This window comes from Prionailurus bengalensis, chromosome B3 (assembly GCF_016509475.1).
Source record: "Prionailurus bengalensis isolate Pbe53 chromosome B3, Fcat_Pben_1.1_paternal_pri, whole genome shotgun sequence".
NCBI lineage: Eukaryota > Metazoa > Chordata > Mammalia > Carnivora > Felidae > Prionailurus > Prionailurus bengalensis.
The window spans coordinates 123,012,962-123,028,930 of NC_057355.1; positions in this window are offsets into that span (position 1 = coordinate 123,012,962).

Genomic DNA, 15,969 nt, shown 5'->3' on the forward strand with positions numbered 1-15,969 from the left:
GTAGGAAACACCCCAGGCTCCATGCAAACAGAAAAACAGCTCCTTCCAGATGCATAAGCCACCTCATCACCATTTTACTGAGTTCATATGCAAAGTTCTGGGCTAGGCACCAGAGTTACAACCCTTCCTTCAAGATTGCTCAAACCATATCAACTGTAAAACCTTTCTTGAACTCCAAACTCCTCACAAAATTAGTCTCTTTCTTCACTGTGAACTTATACACACCTGTGTAAGCATGTGTCACATTACTTCTTTGGGATTCTTTTTTTTTTTTTTTTTTTTGGGAGGGAGATTACACAGTGGTTAGAAGCAAGAGCTCCAGGGACACCTGGGTGGCTCAGTCAGTTAAGTGTCCAACTTTGGTTCAGATCATGATCTCATGGCTCATGAGTTCATGCCCTCATTGGGCTCTCTGCTGTCAGCACAGAGTCTGCTTCAGATCCTCTGCCCTCCCCCCACCCCCATCCCTTCCCTGCTTGCATGCTCTCTCTGTCTCAAAAATAAATAAACACTAAAAATAAAATAAAATAAAATAAAATAAAATAAAATAAAATAAAATAAAATAAAATAAAAAGAAGAAGAAGCAAGAGCTCCATAGTCACACAGAATTGGAGACCCAGGTTCAGCACTTAGAAGCCTTGTGACTTTAGCAAAGCTGCTTAACGTCTCTGTGACTCAGTTCTTTCATCTGTAAAATGAAGCATAACTCTGTTGTGAGAATGAAATAAGAAAAGCATTTACTTACAGGGCCTGTCACATAATAGTAAGTGCTAGCAATCATTTTTTAATAAATGAATTATTTGTTAAATGAATAAATGATTGATTAAATATATTTATACCCCCAACTAGACATAGAGCAAGCTCCTTGAGTACAGGAGATTGTTTAACTCACCTTTGGGTTCCCAGCACCCAGTACAGTGCCTGGAGCATACTAAATGCTCAAGAAATGTAGGATGAATAATAAAAAATGGACAAATGAATGAAAATCTGGCCCTGCCTCCAAGGAGCTTTCTATCACATGGAGACTGTATTAAGATTCTTATAATTGAGGCTAACATAAGTCAATATTAGAAAACTTTGTCAAGAAAGGTACATTTATTGGAATTCTCCTCATGATAGGGAAGTGTGGGGACTCAGGAAAAAAATCCCAAACATCAGCAACAGAAACTTATACACCTTCCTCCTAGCACCAACCCACTTCTAAGGCTTAGCTCTCAGCAACCGACCCCTTTCAAATTCCCTAGGTCAAATTTATAAAATGCCAGGGAAGAGAAATCTAATTGGCCCAGCTTAGGGTGAGATGTCTAATGCTTGACCAAAATCATTAGACATGGTGGCCAAAGCACAAGTCCAAGCTGCTGGAGGTGAGGAGCCAGTTACAGAGAAAGAAGAATCAATGCAGAGAAGAAAGGACAACCCTATCATTGTCTGCTACAAGGAGATAGAACTTGGGAATGAAAAGAACAGGTAACAATCACTTGGAAGAAGTATTGAAGGAGGAGGCTTCCGGTATAGCATTTGTTTGTATGTATGTATATATGTGTGTATGTATGTATGTGTAAGTAGGCTCTACACCCAGTGTGGGGCTCAAACTCACAACCCTGAGATCAAGAGTCACTTGCTCTACTGAATGCCCCAGTATGGCATTTTTAAATGGCCATGCAGAATGCCTGCCTAGAAAGAGAACTGAAGTGAGAGAAGACAGGCTATTTAGCTGGAGGAGCAGGCGGCCTGCACAATAGGATAGGGGTCTTGGTCACATGCATGCAAGTTAACACTGGCTGACTTAGAAGGGGATTCAGTGGAAGGTTATTAGCAGGTCAGTGCATGGCTGAAGGCTGGAGGACAGGGCTTAGAAAAAGTCAGGAGTAAGGGGAATCTCCATAGGGCTAGGCAGCAAGGGCTGTAGCAAGGGTTTGTGGCAGAGACTGTCTGGTAAGTGTATCACCACTAAGATAAATGATCTCCAACCAGCTTTTTCATCCTTGAGTCATTTGCCCAAGAGTCAAAGTCCTAGGAGAGAGCATCTGATGGGCTGAGTTTAGGTCACACTGGTCCATACAGAGAGTGGCTGAAAGGGAGGCAAACATAAGGATGTGATTCCTTTACCTTTCATGATGGGAGCTGCTTACCAAAATTCACCCTTCCCACAAGAGGATACAAAATGAAGACAGGTGATTTCCCAAAAGGAAATTGAGGACCTCTTGAAAACGGGAGCCAACACTGGGCAGGCAGAAATGATGAAAATCAGTTAAGACTGCAGAAGAGGGGCACCTGGGTGCCTCAGTTGGCTAAACACCTGACTTCGGCTCAGGTCATGATCTAGAAGTTCATGGGTTCGAGCCCCACGCCGGGCTCTGTGCTAACAGCACAGACCCTGGAGCCTGCTTCGGATTCTGTGTCTCCTTCTTTCTCTACCCTGCCTCCCCTCTCTCTCTCTCTCAAAAATAAATACACATTTAAAAAAAAAAAAAAAGACTGCAGAAGAATCATAAGGGAAAAGGGGCCCTTTAGTTGTTCTCTGCTTTGGTACAAAAACTAGGGCTGGACACCTCGGAGGTACTATCTGATTCTGACCCTGGGATCAGCATTTGGTTTTCCTTTCTAAACTTTTAATGCTCGTTCATTCATTTTTATATTTGACCAGTCATTTGACAAATACTTTTTTTCTAACCATCATGTTATTACATCTATAGGCGCCCCTATAAATACAATGACAGGGGCGCCTTGCAGGCTCAGTTGGTAGAGCATGTGACTCTTGATCTTAGGGTTGTGAGTTTAAGCCCCATGTTGGAGGTAGAGTTTACTTTTAAAAGTTATATATATAGGGGCGCCTGAGTGGCTCAGTTGGTTAAGCAACTGACTTCGGCTCAGGTCATGATCTCACGGTTTGTGGGTTCAAGCCCTGCGTTGGGCTCTGTGACAACAGCTAAGAGCCTGGAGCCTGCTTCGGATGCTGTGTCTCCCTTCCTCTCTGCCCCTCCCCTGCTCATTCTCTGTCTCTCTCTGTCTCTCAAAAATAAATAAAATTTTAAAAATAAAAATTATATATACAGTGAGATCCACAGTCATGAATTTTGGGTCCAAGAACTTCTAGCCGCCGCCTTGGACAGGGGCCGCTTTCCACTGGATCACTTCGGTGAATGTAAAAGCTTTAAAGAGAAATTCATGAAGTGTCTCTGTGACAATAAATTTGAAAATGCTTTGTGCAGAAATGAACCAAAAGACTATTTAAATTTTTTTTTCAACGTTTATTTATTTTTGGGACAGAGAGAGACAGAGCATGAACGGGGGAGGGGCAGAGAGAGAGGGAGACACAGAATCGGAAACAGGCTCCAGGCTCTGAGCCATCAGCCCAGAGCCTGACGCGGGGCTCGAACTCACGGACCGCGAGATCGTGACCTGGCTGAAGTCGGACGCTTAACCGACTGCGCCACCCAGGCGCCCCCCAAAAAACTATTTAGAATGCAGAATGGATAGGCAGCTGACAGAACAAGAACCACTGGAAAAACTGAGATTAGAAGATTTGATCGATGGAAAACCAAAGGCAAAGACTAAGTTTTGATGGGAAAAAGACTGCTGGCTGCTGGGTCGTCCAGTATGGACCTCATCACCTGACAATTTATGGTTAGGTGCTGTGACTTAGAAAGGGGCTTCCAGAACACCCTCCTTGATGGAAACATCTCATCCTGACGTTTACCAGCTTATTTTGAAAAATTATTGCTCCTTTTAGATCTCATTTTCCCCCAAGAGCATCAGGTTTTATCTTCACATCGTGTGTGGCAGAGTTCCTAGGGAGACCCATGGCAGGTGGGAGTTAAGAATGCGAATCACGCCTGCTTACCGAGGGGACACGTGAAACAGTGACTCCATATGGTAATACTCTGCATAGCTTCCCAATAGTGATATGCTCAATGTTCATGGCTTCAGATATTGTCAGAAAACCATTCCCTAGCAAAAACAGTTTCCTTTTTGTACTCATAAATACATATGTCAATTTCCTTTTTTAAAAAACAAAAATACAGCATAAACTTGGAAATGAGAAAAAAAAATACAGTGATAGAAACATAGTCTCTGCCCTTGTGGAGCTTATGGTCTTGATTTACAAGAAATGGGTTTGGTATTTCCCTTTTTACTACTCCTGATACAGTGAGTGAAAAAGTCCAATTCTCTCCCTGAGTTTCTGGCCCTCCTTTTGCTGGAAAATCTTGGATAACATTTTTGGACCATTTTTAGTGGCAATATTTGCATCCACAAAACTGAGTAGGCCCTGGGACAAGAGTTTAGAATTGCATTATTCTAGAATTGCATTATTCTGCTGAGGCCTGGGCTGTTTAAAGGAATGATTGCTTGCAAATATGAAGTTTTAACAGGAATGGTGGTTCCTGATTGCCTGCTAAGCAGCCCAGAAGAGTGACTCGAATCTGTGTCTAACAGGCATTTGCAGTTGGAGCTGGGAGATAAGACTGATGCATGCTCCAGGAATAGGCAGCTAGAGCCTGTGTCTCAATGGTTGCTTTCTGCCTGTATGTTTCCTCGGCCCTAGAAGCACCTCGAAGCCTCCTACTCAACCACCACACCCCACACTGCCACTCCATACTTCCTGTGGGTATTCACTCAGTTGACTGTCGCAATCATCTGATGTTCTGCTTCAGGAAGTGGACTTTTGCTTCTGGCTCCAGGAAGAAGGGGTGGTGCTGAAGATAACGATTATGATAACGGGTGGTTGTATTCGTCAAAGCTCTTCGAGTTGCAAGGTTGTTTTCTTTTTAATTTTTTTTTTAATGTTTATTTTTGACAGAGAGAGAGAGAGAGCAAGCAGAGGAGGGGCAGAGGGAGAGGGAGACACAGAATCCGAAGCAGGCTCCAGGCTTAGAGCTGTCAGCACAAAGTCCGATGCGGAGCTCGAACCCACAAACCATGAGATCATGACCTGAGCTGAAGCTGGACGTTTAACCCACTGACCCACCCAGGCGCCCCTGAGTTGGAAGTTTTGAAAGTGAATTCAAATTGGATTAAGCATAGAGATTTATTGGCTTACAGAACCAAAAAGAGTAGGGATAGATCTGACAGGATTCATGTGCCCAAATGATGTCATCAGGAATCCAACTCTATCCTTGGCTTGGCACCCCTCTGAGTTGGCTTCATTCACACAGAAGGGGTTACCCTATGATAGTAAAGATGGTCTATGGCTTGGCAAACTTGCATTCTACCAGTTTTAAAATCTCAGCCTAGAAAAAGTGCTTCCTTTCTGGACTCCCAGTGAGAATCCTAGCTAAATTCCCATTGACCCAGCTCAGGTCACAGGCCCCAGGCAGATGTTGAATTGATTGGCCAGGCCTGAGTCTTATGCCCACCCATTCCCTCAGTTCTCATCTACAGGTGGGTGACCGACCAATGGTTTCCCAAATAGAAAAGATGGGTTCGGTTTCCAGAAAAAAGAGTGCTGGGCAGGCATAAAAAACAGATAGACTGCTCATATTGGATATGATGATAACAAGAAGAAGTGGTAAGAATGCCTAGGAGATTCTCAACATTTTTAGAAGATGTTATTAAGAAATACCAGTTTTAGACTTTCCCTCCTGCCCAAATCCAGCCTCCAAAATTCACCCCAGATTTATGTTTATTTAAACTGATTAAAGTTGTTGGTATCTTATTATTTTCATCTTCATCAAATCATCATCCCACAGCAATTAATAAACAGACTCTGTGTATGTGGTTGTGTAAGAAAAATATAAATATCATCTTTACAAACTGAGACTTTATTCCCAAAGGAAGCATTAATGATGACAAAGGACTCACAGACAACCATGCTAGCTCTGAATGTTACATATTGTCAATTTTATTTTCTAAAATTTTTTTTAATGTGTATATTTGAGAGAGAGCAAGTGGGGGAGGGGGAGAGAGAGAGGGAGACAGAGAATCCCAAGCAGGACCCATGCTGTCAGCACAGAGCCCAATGTAGGGCTCAAACTCACGAACCATGAGATCATGACCTGAGCTGAAATCAAGAGCTGGACGTTTAATCGACTGAGCCACCCAGGCCCCCCTGTATTATCAATTAAATGACATAAATTGCATTGTACTATATGCAAAGGATACCTCAATAAAAGAAAAAAAATAGTTAAAAGAAAAATGACACAAAGTAGAAGGTTCATTCATTGTGGGCCAGGGTGTCATATGCATTCTATGGAGTGATGAGATTTGCTTATTCATTTATTCATATTTATGTATTTATTTATTTATTAAGTAGGCTCCATGCCCAATGTGGGACTTGAACTCACAACCCTGAGATCAAGGGTCACATGTCTGTACCGACTGAGCCAGCCAGGGGCCCTGAGTTTTTAAATGGAATAGTTTCAAGGTGAGGCTGCCATTTCTTTTCTACTTCATTGTAGAACACTTTAAAGACTTTGCTGTCTTCTTCATCACTCTCTTTATATCTATTTGGCAATGCTATATATTCTTGGAGAAAATAACTTCTTTTAAAATGGCCTTCTGAGGCTCTTGCCCATACCCTCAATATTTCCTAACTTTTCCTCACGTATTTTCCTATCTTACACAATCCCCAAACCTGTCATTTCCAGTGCCTAATGTCTGGGAGAGCCATTTTAACCTGTACTTAGAATGTGCTACTTTGTTGCTTGTGCTCCCAGGGTATCTCCAAAATCACGTAAGTTGTCTCAGTAGATGTCCTGGGACACCTGGGCGGCTCAGTGGGTTGAGCAGTTGAGCGTCTGACTCTTGATTTCGGCTCAGAGCCTGATCTTATGGGTCTGTAGGTTTGAACCCCATGTCAAGGATGGGATTCTCTCTTTCCCTCTCTTTCTGCACCTCAACCCTCTCAAAATAAATAAACTTAAAAAAAATAGATGTCTTGGAAAGCACAGGAATTAGGACAGGCAGTGAGAACCAGAGAAAAGAAACTTTTTCATACCTACTGTAAGACCCTGTCACTCTAACACTTTAAAATATAGCATACCTCTGGGGAACCTGGGTGTCTCAGTTGGTTGAGCATCTGACTTCAGCTCAGGTCATGATCTTGCAGTTCATGAGTTCAAGCTCCACATCAGCTCACTGCTGTCAGCCTGTCAGCACAGAGTCTGCTTCAGATCCTCTGTCCCCTTCTCTCTGCCCTTCCCCCACTCTCCCAAAAAATAAATATTTAAAAAAATATATAGCGTACTTCTGTTTTGTATCAAGAACACCTTTTAAAACATGAATGATGGGTTGCCTGGGTGGCTCAGTCTGTTAAGCATCTGACTCTGGATTCTCACCTCAGGTCTTGATTTCAGGGTCATGAGTTCAAGCCCCACGTTGGACTCCACATTGGGTGTGAAGGCTACTTGTGGTAGGGCCCCCTCCTTAAGGAGAGAGAAAAATAAGGGAGAGAAAACTTCAAGGTAACCTGGCTATGCACCTAAGTGACAACATCCCTCATGACCTTGTAAACTGAGACGACTTAATCAGATTGCATGTTTATGTGTGTTACCATAGATGGGAGACAAAGAAATAGAAACTGTATAAAGAAGCTATGCCATGTGACATTTGGTGCTCAGTTCTTTGGGTACAAGCCCAACTGAGAGGTGCCGGGAAGAATAAAAGTTGCTTCCTGGAAATTAAAAAGCCTCGGTGTCACAGCTCTCTGTGGGAGAATCCTGCTACATACTTACAAACAAAAACAAAAACATAAATGACAATTTTATTTATTTACTTATTTTACCAGCAAAAGAAGAGTTTATTCAGAAGTAGAAAATTGCCATGCCATACAAACAAGCCAGAGGCAAATCCTCTAGGTGACATCTTTGGAGTCACCTTCTATTTCAATCCAATCTTGACTTTCCCCATGCTGACCATTCCATATTGATTTGCCGATCCACATCTCACATTTCAACCGGTTGCTTCTCTCTCATCCGTTCCACTTTTCCTTTATCAGTTAGGAGTCATATCCTTAGAGTTGGGTTCATTGTTGCCCTGGTCCTTGCCACAGTGTTTGGTTTAGGGACAGACACAGCTTAGTCAATTCAATCACAGTAAGACTGGAGATTTGGGTTCAATGGTTGGGAGAAGGAAACCTATCTGTTCTCCTAGATGTGCTCTATGAATGTGAAGCCTATACCTGTTGTAGTTATTTGGCTACTAGAAACAAAACCCATGTAAGGATGAAGCCAGCATCAGAAAGCAAACAGACTGGCTCACAGACATACGGAGGTGGTGCCCTGATCAAACCATGCCTGAAGGCTACTCCTAGACATTTCAATTATACTGAGTCAAGAATTTTTAATTGTTTATGCCAGTTGGGTTTTTAAAAAAATGTTTTTAATGTTTATTCATTTTTGAGAGAGAGGCGAGGGATGGGGGGAAGAGGGTGAGCAGGGGAGGGGAAGAGAGAGAGGGAGACACAGAATCTGAAGCAGGCTCCAGGCTCTGAGCTGTCAGCACAGAGTCCCACGTGGTACTCTAACTCATGAAGATCATGACCTGAGCCAAAGTCGGACTTTACCTGACTGAGCCACCCAGGAGCTTCTGGATTTTTTTTTTTTTAATTGTAACTTAAAGTATCCTATTAAACTCCCTCAGGAGAATCTTTTTTATAACATTATTGATGTACATTTTACATCATGTAAACTATATATATTTAAGTGCAAGATGTAATGAGTTTTCACATATATACACACCTGTGAAATCATCTCCACAATCCAAATAATGAAAATACTTGTCAGCCTCCAAAGATTCCCAGTACCTTTTGGAATCCTCCCCTCCCCCCCGTCACTACCCTTCCCCATCCCTTCTGACAATAGACTAGTTTACATTATCTAAATTTTATCTAAATGGAAGAATAGAGCACCATACACTAAATGTTTGTGTCCTCCCCCCATTTCATAGGTTAAAATACAAATCCTTAAGGCGATGGCAATAGGAGGTAGTACCTTTGTGAGGTGAGTAGGTCATGAGGGTGGAGATTTCATGAATGGGATTAGTGCCTTTATAAGAGAGGCCCCAGAGAGATTCCTCCTCTCTTCCCTCATATGAGGTTACATTGAAAAGGCAGGTTCTCGGGGTGCCTGGGTGGCTCAGTTGGTTAAGCCTCCAACTTCGGCTCAGTTCATGATCTTGCAGCTCATGGGTTCAGGCCCCGAGTCTGTGCTGACAGCTCAGACCCTGGGGCCTGTTTCAGATTCTGTCTCCATCTCTCTCTGCCTCTTTCTCCCTCTCTCTCAAAAATAAATAAACATTAAAAAAAAAAAAAAAAAAAAAGGCAAGCTTTCATCAGATACTAAACCTACCAGTGCCTTGATCTGGGACTTCCCAGAACTGTGAGAAATAAATTTGGGTTGTTTATAAACCATCCAGTCTATGATATTTTGTTATAGCAGCCTTGACTGACTGAGACAGACAATCGGTACTGACAAGTAGGGTGCTGGTACAACAAATATCTAAATTGTTGAAGCAGCTTTGGATGTGGGTAATGGATAGAGGCTTTAAGTTTTCAGGTACATGACAAAAATTTTACATTGTTGTTAATGGACATTTAAGGGTGATGTTAGTGAGAGTCCAGGGAGTAAAGAGAGCTGTAGAGAGAGTCTCAGACTTGTTAGAGAATACTCAAGTAATTATAAACAGAATGTTGACAAAAACATTGACTGTTTTTTAAAATTCACTTATCTTTTTTTTAAATGTTTATTTATTTTTGAGTGAGACAGACAGAGTGCAAGCGGGGGAAGGGCAGAGAGAGAGGGAGAGGGAGAATCCCAAGCAGGATCCTTGCTGCCAACACAGAGCCTGATGAGGGCTCGAACTCACGAACCGTGAGATCATGGACCTGAGCTGAAATGAAGAGTCGGATGCTTAACCAACTGAGCCACCCAGGTGCCCCAAAACATTAACCATTCTGATGGGATCTCAGACAGAAATGAGGAACATGCTTTTGGACAATGGCTGAAAGGCCATCCTGTTATAAAGTGGCAAAGAACTTGGCTGAATTGTGTTTGTATCACAGTATTTTGTGGAAGGTTAAACTTGTATGTGACAATATTAGATATTTAGCTGAGGAAATATCAAAGCAGAGTGTTGAAGAAGTGACATGGTTCCTCTTGACTACTTAAAGTAAAATGTATGAAAAGAGAAATGATTTAAAGATGAAATTGTTCATCAAAAAGGATGCAGAACTGAAAAGACTGCAAATACTCAGCCTATCCATCTTGTAAAGAATGAGAAAATATGTTTGGGAGAGAACACAAGGGGTGTGGCCAACCAATCATTTGGTAAGGGGATTAATAAGCCATTTCAACAGAAATGCTGAGCTGTTGTTTAAAACAATGGAAGAGCGCAAAGGAGGGGTCACCAGTACCTGTGATTCCCCAGTGCACTGCTTTGTCTCAAGTCACAGGCTCGGCTTCCTGCATTCTGGCGCCTAGCACCTAGGGCACTCCAGGTGCAACTCTTGTGGGCCCCCAAGTGGAGTCTATTTATTTATTTATTTAATTTATTTAATTTTTTTTAAACATTTATTTTTGAGAAAGAGAAAGCATGAGTGGGGGAGGGGCAGAGAGAGGGGGACAGAAGCTCTTTAGCAGGCTCTGTGCTGACAGCAGAGAGCCCGATGTGGGGCTTGATCTCATAAACCATGAGATCGTGACCTGAGCCAAAGCCCGGCTCTTAACTGACTGAGCCACCCATGTGCCCCTGGAGTCTTTTTTTTTAATTTTAATTTTTTTTAATTTTTTTTTTCAACGTTTATTTATTTTTTGGGACAGAGAGAGACAGAGCATGAACGGGGGAGGGGCAGAGAGAGAGGGAGACACAGAATCGGAAACAGGCTCCAGGCTCTGAGCCATCAGCCCAGAGCCCGACGCGGGGCTCGAACTCACGGACCGCGAGATCGTGACCTGGCTGAAGTTGGACGCTTAACCGACTGCGCCACCCAGGTGCCCCTAATTTTTATTTTTAAGTAATGTTTGTTTCTATTACAAAAGCAACATGTATTTAATACAGGAAAATTAGAATATAAGCAAAAGGAAAGAAATTAAAACCACTACTAATATATATTGATATATGACCTCCCAGGAATAATAAGCAAGAAAAAAATAGTGAAAGAAAGATGGGAAGAAAATTTGGGGCAGTCAGTCACCAAGATACAAAACAGCCTAGAATGTGGGCAGACAACACAGCCACTTGTTATTTGTGGAGCAGAGCCCTAGAGAAGTAGTCTCCCTGCTAAGGCAAATTTTGTTCAGGTACAGGGAAGAAATTCCTTGATCTCAGAGAAGCAGGTGCCCTGCTAGACCCATGAATCACAATCATGGAAATCCAGTTCCCTTTTTCTTGCCAGACACTCAGCTTTCCAGCCCATATTGCAGGTAGAGTAAATATATGAAACAGTTCTAGCTAACAAGATATAAGAGGGAGATGTCTATGGAGACTCTAAGAAACAGGATTTTTCGTTATTAACAAAAAGTAAGCCTCTTTCGTCAGCTCCCTTCTTTCTTAACTTCATGCAGTGATGTGAGGACATGACATCTGGAGCCATGGCAGCCATGTGGAGACCATGAAGCAACAAGCACAGAATGAAAAGTCAACATGCTGAATGGCATAGCCAAAAGATGGAAAGAGTCTGGGTCCTTGATGATATAGCTGATGATATAGGTAAAGCCACTCCTTAGCTACACCTGCCTCCAGACTGCTTAAGGAAACAATGCATCCTAGCAGTTCAAGCCATGGTCTTTTAGGTTCTCTCTTACTTGTGGTCAAATACATCCTAATTCCTACAGACTTATACCACATTCGCAGTGATTATCAAGGAAGCCAAGGGCAGCTGCTCTTAAACAGGAAGCAGGAACTGGAAAGTTGTCACACCCGTAGTCAGTTGTTTATTCTCTGCCAGCCTCATCTCCGTTTGTGTCTGAAAATTTGTGTCTTTCTTCATTCTTCTCTACAGACCAGTTTTCACAGATTCAACATCCACACAGCAAAGCCTTCCCTGTCTGCATTTCCTGCATCTAAGAGACCAGCTTAGGCTGTGACTACATCTCAAGCTCGATTCCAAGGTCTAGAAGGGAGAGGAGGCTGGAGCCAGTTGTTTCTGCACTCTCTGGACACCCTGGGGGCAAAATCACACCCTCAAACCTGGCTGCCAAAGGCCCATCCACGTGTGTGTGACTCTCAGGGAAAGGATAGGCACGGGCTAAAAGACACCCCTAACTACCATACTGGCTGCGGTTATGTTAGACAGTGGGTGGGAAGGGGCCATTCAGTAGGAGAGAGATGAACAGATTCCAACACCAAGTGGAAAAGCTGAGAGAGGGCTAAGCTAACTCAAGGCGGGGTAGCTGGGAAATTCCTCCCCAAAGAAGTCAAAATTCAATCTCCCAAGGCCTTTCCTTGAATGAGGAGTGAGGGAAAGAAATAAGAAGGAAAAAAGGAGTGGCCTTGGAAGCTGTCACTGAGAAAACGGGGCATAGGCTTGGACGCGCCTCTAACCTCCCCGCCGCCGCCTCCACCCCCACCCCCAGAGAAGGGAAAACCAGGATTTCTGCTTATTTTAGGTTCAAGTCCCACCGAGAGCGTAAGCTTGTGTGCGTACCCTGGCTGTCGCTGGCAGCAACGTTTCGGTCGAGAAAAGGTTACTGGAACAGATTGGGGTCAGCATTAATGCTGTTTCCGTACAGAGATGAGAACAGCGTGGAGGCCAGAACGCTGCCCCGAGGGTCACCAGCTTCCCACGTGGCCTGCCCAGGAACAGGCGACAATCGGAGGAGGGGCGCTGAGAGGCAGGGAGCAATTCCGAGAAAGGCGCGGGGGCGGGCCGTGGGTCAGCGGTCTCCGAGGAGAACGACGAGATTCTCAAGCCCCCTCTGCCCCCAGTGCGCGGGGCAAGGTAGGGCGGCAGAAGTGCGCAGGCGCAGACGCAGGCGCTGGCGGTAGGGGCAGGGGGAGGACGAGGATAGCTGGAGGACGTGTTCGGGGAAAGCGCAGGAAGGAAGTCAGGGCGGGCGGATAGCGAGGGCTGTGGAGTCACAGTAGACAATTCTGGGAACACACAGGCTGGGGTGGATTTGGATCCAACTCTCCCTTCCTCCCTCCCGCTTTCTCTGCATTCCTGCATAATGCATCAGCGGGCACTGAGCCCCTGCGAAGGCACTTTCCACTTGCCACCGGGAGGGACCGGTCCCGCTTGGTTCACTACAGGTCATCCAATGCAGGGCTCTGAACTGGGAAGGTGCTCAGCAAATATTTCTTTCATGAGTAAGTGCGTGGAACTTTGTCCGGGAGAAAGGATCCAAGACATAAACAAACGTGCCGGTCGTCCAATAAGGGAGTAGTACTTCAGAAGAGTAACCTTCACACCATTTTTGGCTGTACCCTTTGAAGTGTTAACTAGTGGATTTCTTTTGTGCCGGTAGACTAAGGAGGCAGGAAAAAATGTTTGGAATCACTGGGCCAATTAGTAATTTACCAAACTAATTCGTAGGAGGGGAATTTTTTTGTTTACGTGAAATTTCACCTGGAAGCCTAAACAAATAATAGAGATTAACAACAACAACAAAACCAGCAGCGGCTCTCCCGCCCATCCTCAGTGAAGAGCTGATTTTCAAAAAAAACCATTCATCCTGGTGCCTGGACGGTTTTCCTCTGTTTTGTGGGTAGAGCATGCGACTCTCCATCTGGGGTCATGAGTTCAAGCCCCACATTGGGTGTGGAGCCTACTTACAAAATAAAAAATAATTTAAAAAAGAAACAAAAGCATTCCTCTGCTGCTACTCCACGGTTACTGGTAAAAAGTGAGGTCCGGATGGATAACTAAAATTACCGCAATCATTTCACAAGATATGTATGTCAAGTCATTATGCTGTACATCTTAAACTTAGTGCTGTATGTCAATGGTATCTTAATGAAACTGAAAAAAAGTAAACAATTTAATTTAAAAAAGAGAGAGAACCAAGGCCCAGAGAGGTTAATTGACTTACTCAGTGTCACACAGCAAAGAAGGAAAGAAAGAGGGCAACTACTAAAATATCACAGGAACTTGAGTAAAAAGCCTACAGAAAATGATGACCCACAGTTGAGATTCTACTTGTTGCCTGTTTTTGTACAACTTGAGAGCAAAGAATGTTTTCTACATTTTTAAGTGGTTAAAAAAATAAAAAATAGTATTTTATTATTTTTCTTTTTTTAATGTGTATTTATTTGGGGGGGGGGGGCGCTGAGAGGAGAAGAGAGAATCCCAAGCAGGCCCTAAGCCTATGTGGAGTTGGAACTCATGAACCATAAGATCATGACCTGAGCCAAAGTCAGATGCTTAAATGATCCAGGTGCCCCAAGAGCGAAACTCTTAAAATGATTACTTCTGTGAAGTGGTACTGTGGGTTGGGGAGGGAGGATTTATTTATCACATTATACTCTGGTATGCATTTAATATATGTGTCACTAAAATAAATTAAAAATACTTCACTCATAATGGACTTGAGCTAAGGTATGCACAACCACCTTAAAGACACAGAGTGACTTCCAGATTAACAGAACTTAACACAGTAGCCTAATTGGAACCATTGATCTCTCTCTAGAAAGAATATGCCTGTTAGAATGTGGTTACCAGATCATACCAGAATATATATATATGTGTGTGTATATATATACACACACACACACACACACACACACACACACACACACATATATGTCTGTACTTTTATGTATCATATTATATAGACAGAACATTTTATTATATATTATAAACTTATAAGTTTAAATTTATGGCCTTTACTTCTCAATGAGAGGATATATATCATTTTGATAAATAGAAAAAGTTAGGATTATTGAAACCTATCATGCTATCAGCCTCAGCATCAGAGTTAGCATGTTTGGTTTGTTTGTACATGTCTTGGTCGGGATAGGTTAGGTTAGGCTGCTATTACAAATGATCCCAACATTTCAGTGGCATGTAACAAAGGTTTATTTCTCAGGCTCAGTGTCTGGCAAGGGGAAGACTCTACTACATGTTGCCTTCTCTCCAGTGCATAGCTATCCTCCTTGTGGCCAAGAGAAGAAAGAACCATGGTGAACATCTGCTAGTTTTTATTTTTATTTTATTTTTATTTTAGAGAAAGAGAGAAAGTGTGAGCAGGGGAGAGGGGCAGAGGGAAGGAGAGGGAGGGAGGGAGGGAGGGAGGGAGAGAGAGAGAGAGAGAGAGAGAGAAAGAAAGAATCCCAAGCAGGCTCCACACTCAGCACAGAGCCCAATACGGGGCTTGATCCCACGACCCTGGATCATGACCTGAGCCGAAATCAAGAGTCGGATAGTCAAGTCGCTGAGCCACCCAGGCATCCCTACATCTGCTAGTTCTTAGAGCTTTGTTTCTGAAGTGGCCTATATTACTTCCACTCACATCTTATTGGCCCAAACAAATCACATAGTCAAGCCTGAGGTCAACAAGGCAAGAAAATAATCCCATCCAAGGGGGAAGCAGTGAATACTTGTAAAGAACAATACAGTCTATCATAGCAAAACACTGCAGAAATCGGGATTAACAGAAAAATGCTTAGAAGTGATAAAAACTCACCTGACAATCTCAAGCTCTCTAATTACATGACTCACCAAGCTTGAAATAAAAGTGAGAAAATTTGTTTCAAAGTTGGGTCACTAAGCACTGAGTTTATCACTACTCATAAATATAAAAGTCAGACTAGAAGTATCCATCTGAAACCAAGCATTAAAGTATCTACTTTTGGACATTCTCCCCATGTGATGAGTTAAGTATTCACTTTTTATTGCCCAACTGATTCTTAGCCCTGTGACAAAAGCATGTCTCTAGGAGATACACCTGACCTTCACCATTCAATAGAGTGCAGAGGTCACGTGTTCCAGGGTGCACCCACTTGGATAATTTCATGTGAGCAGACATGCCCAGGCCTGGAATTTTCAATAAGAACCAATGCCAAACTAGCGGCTTGGTGGGTTAAGCGTCCGAC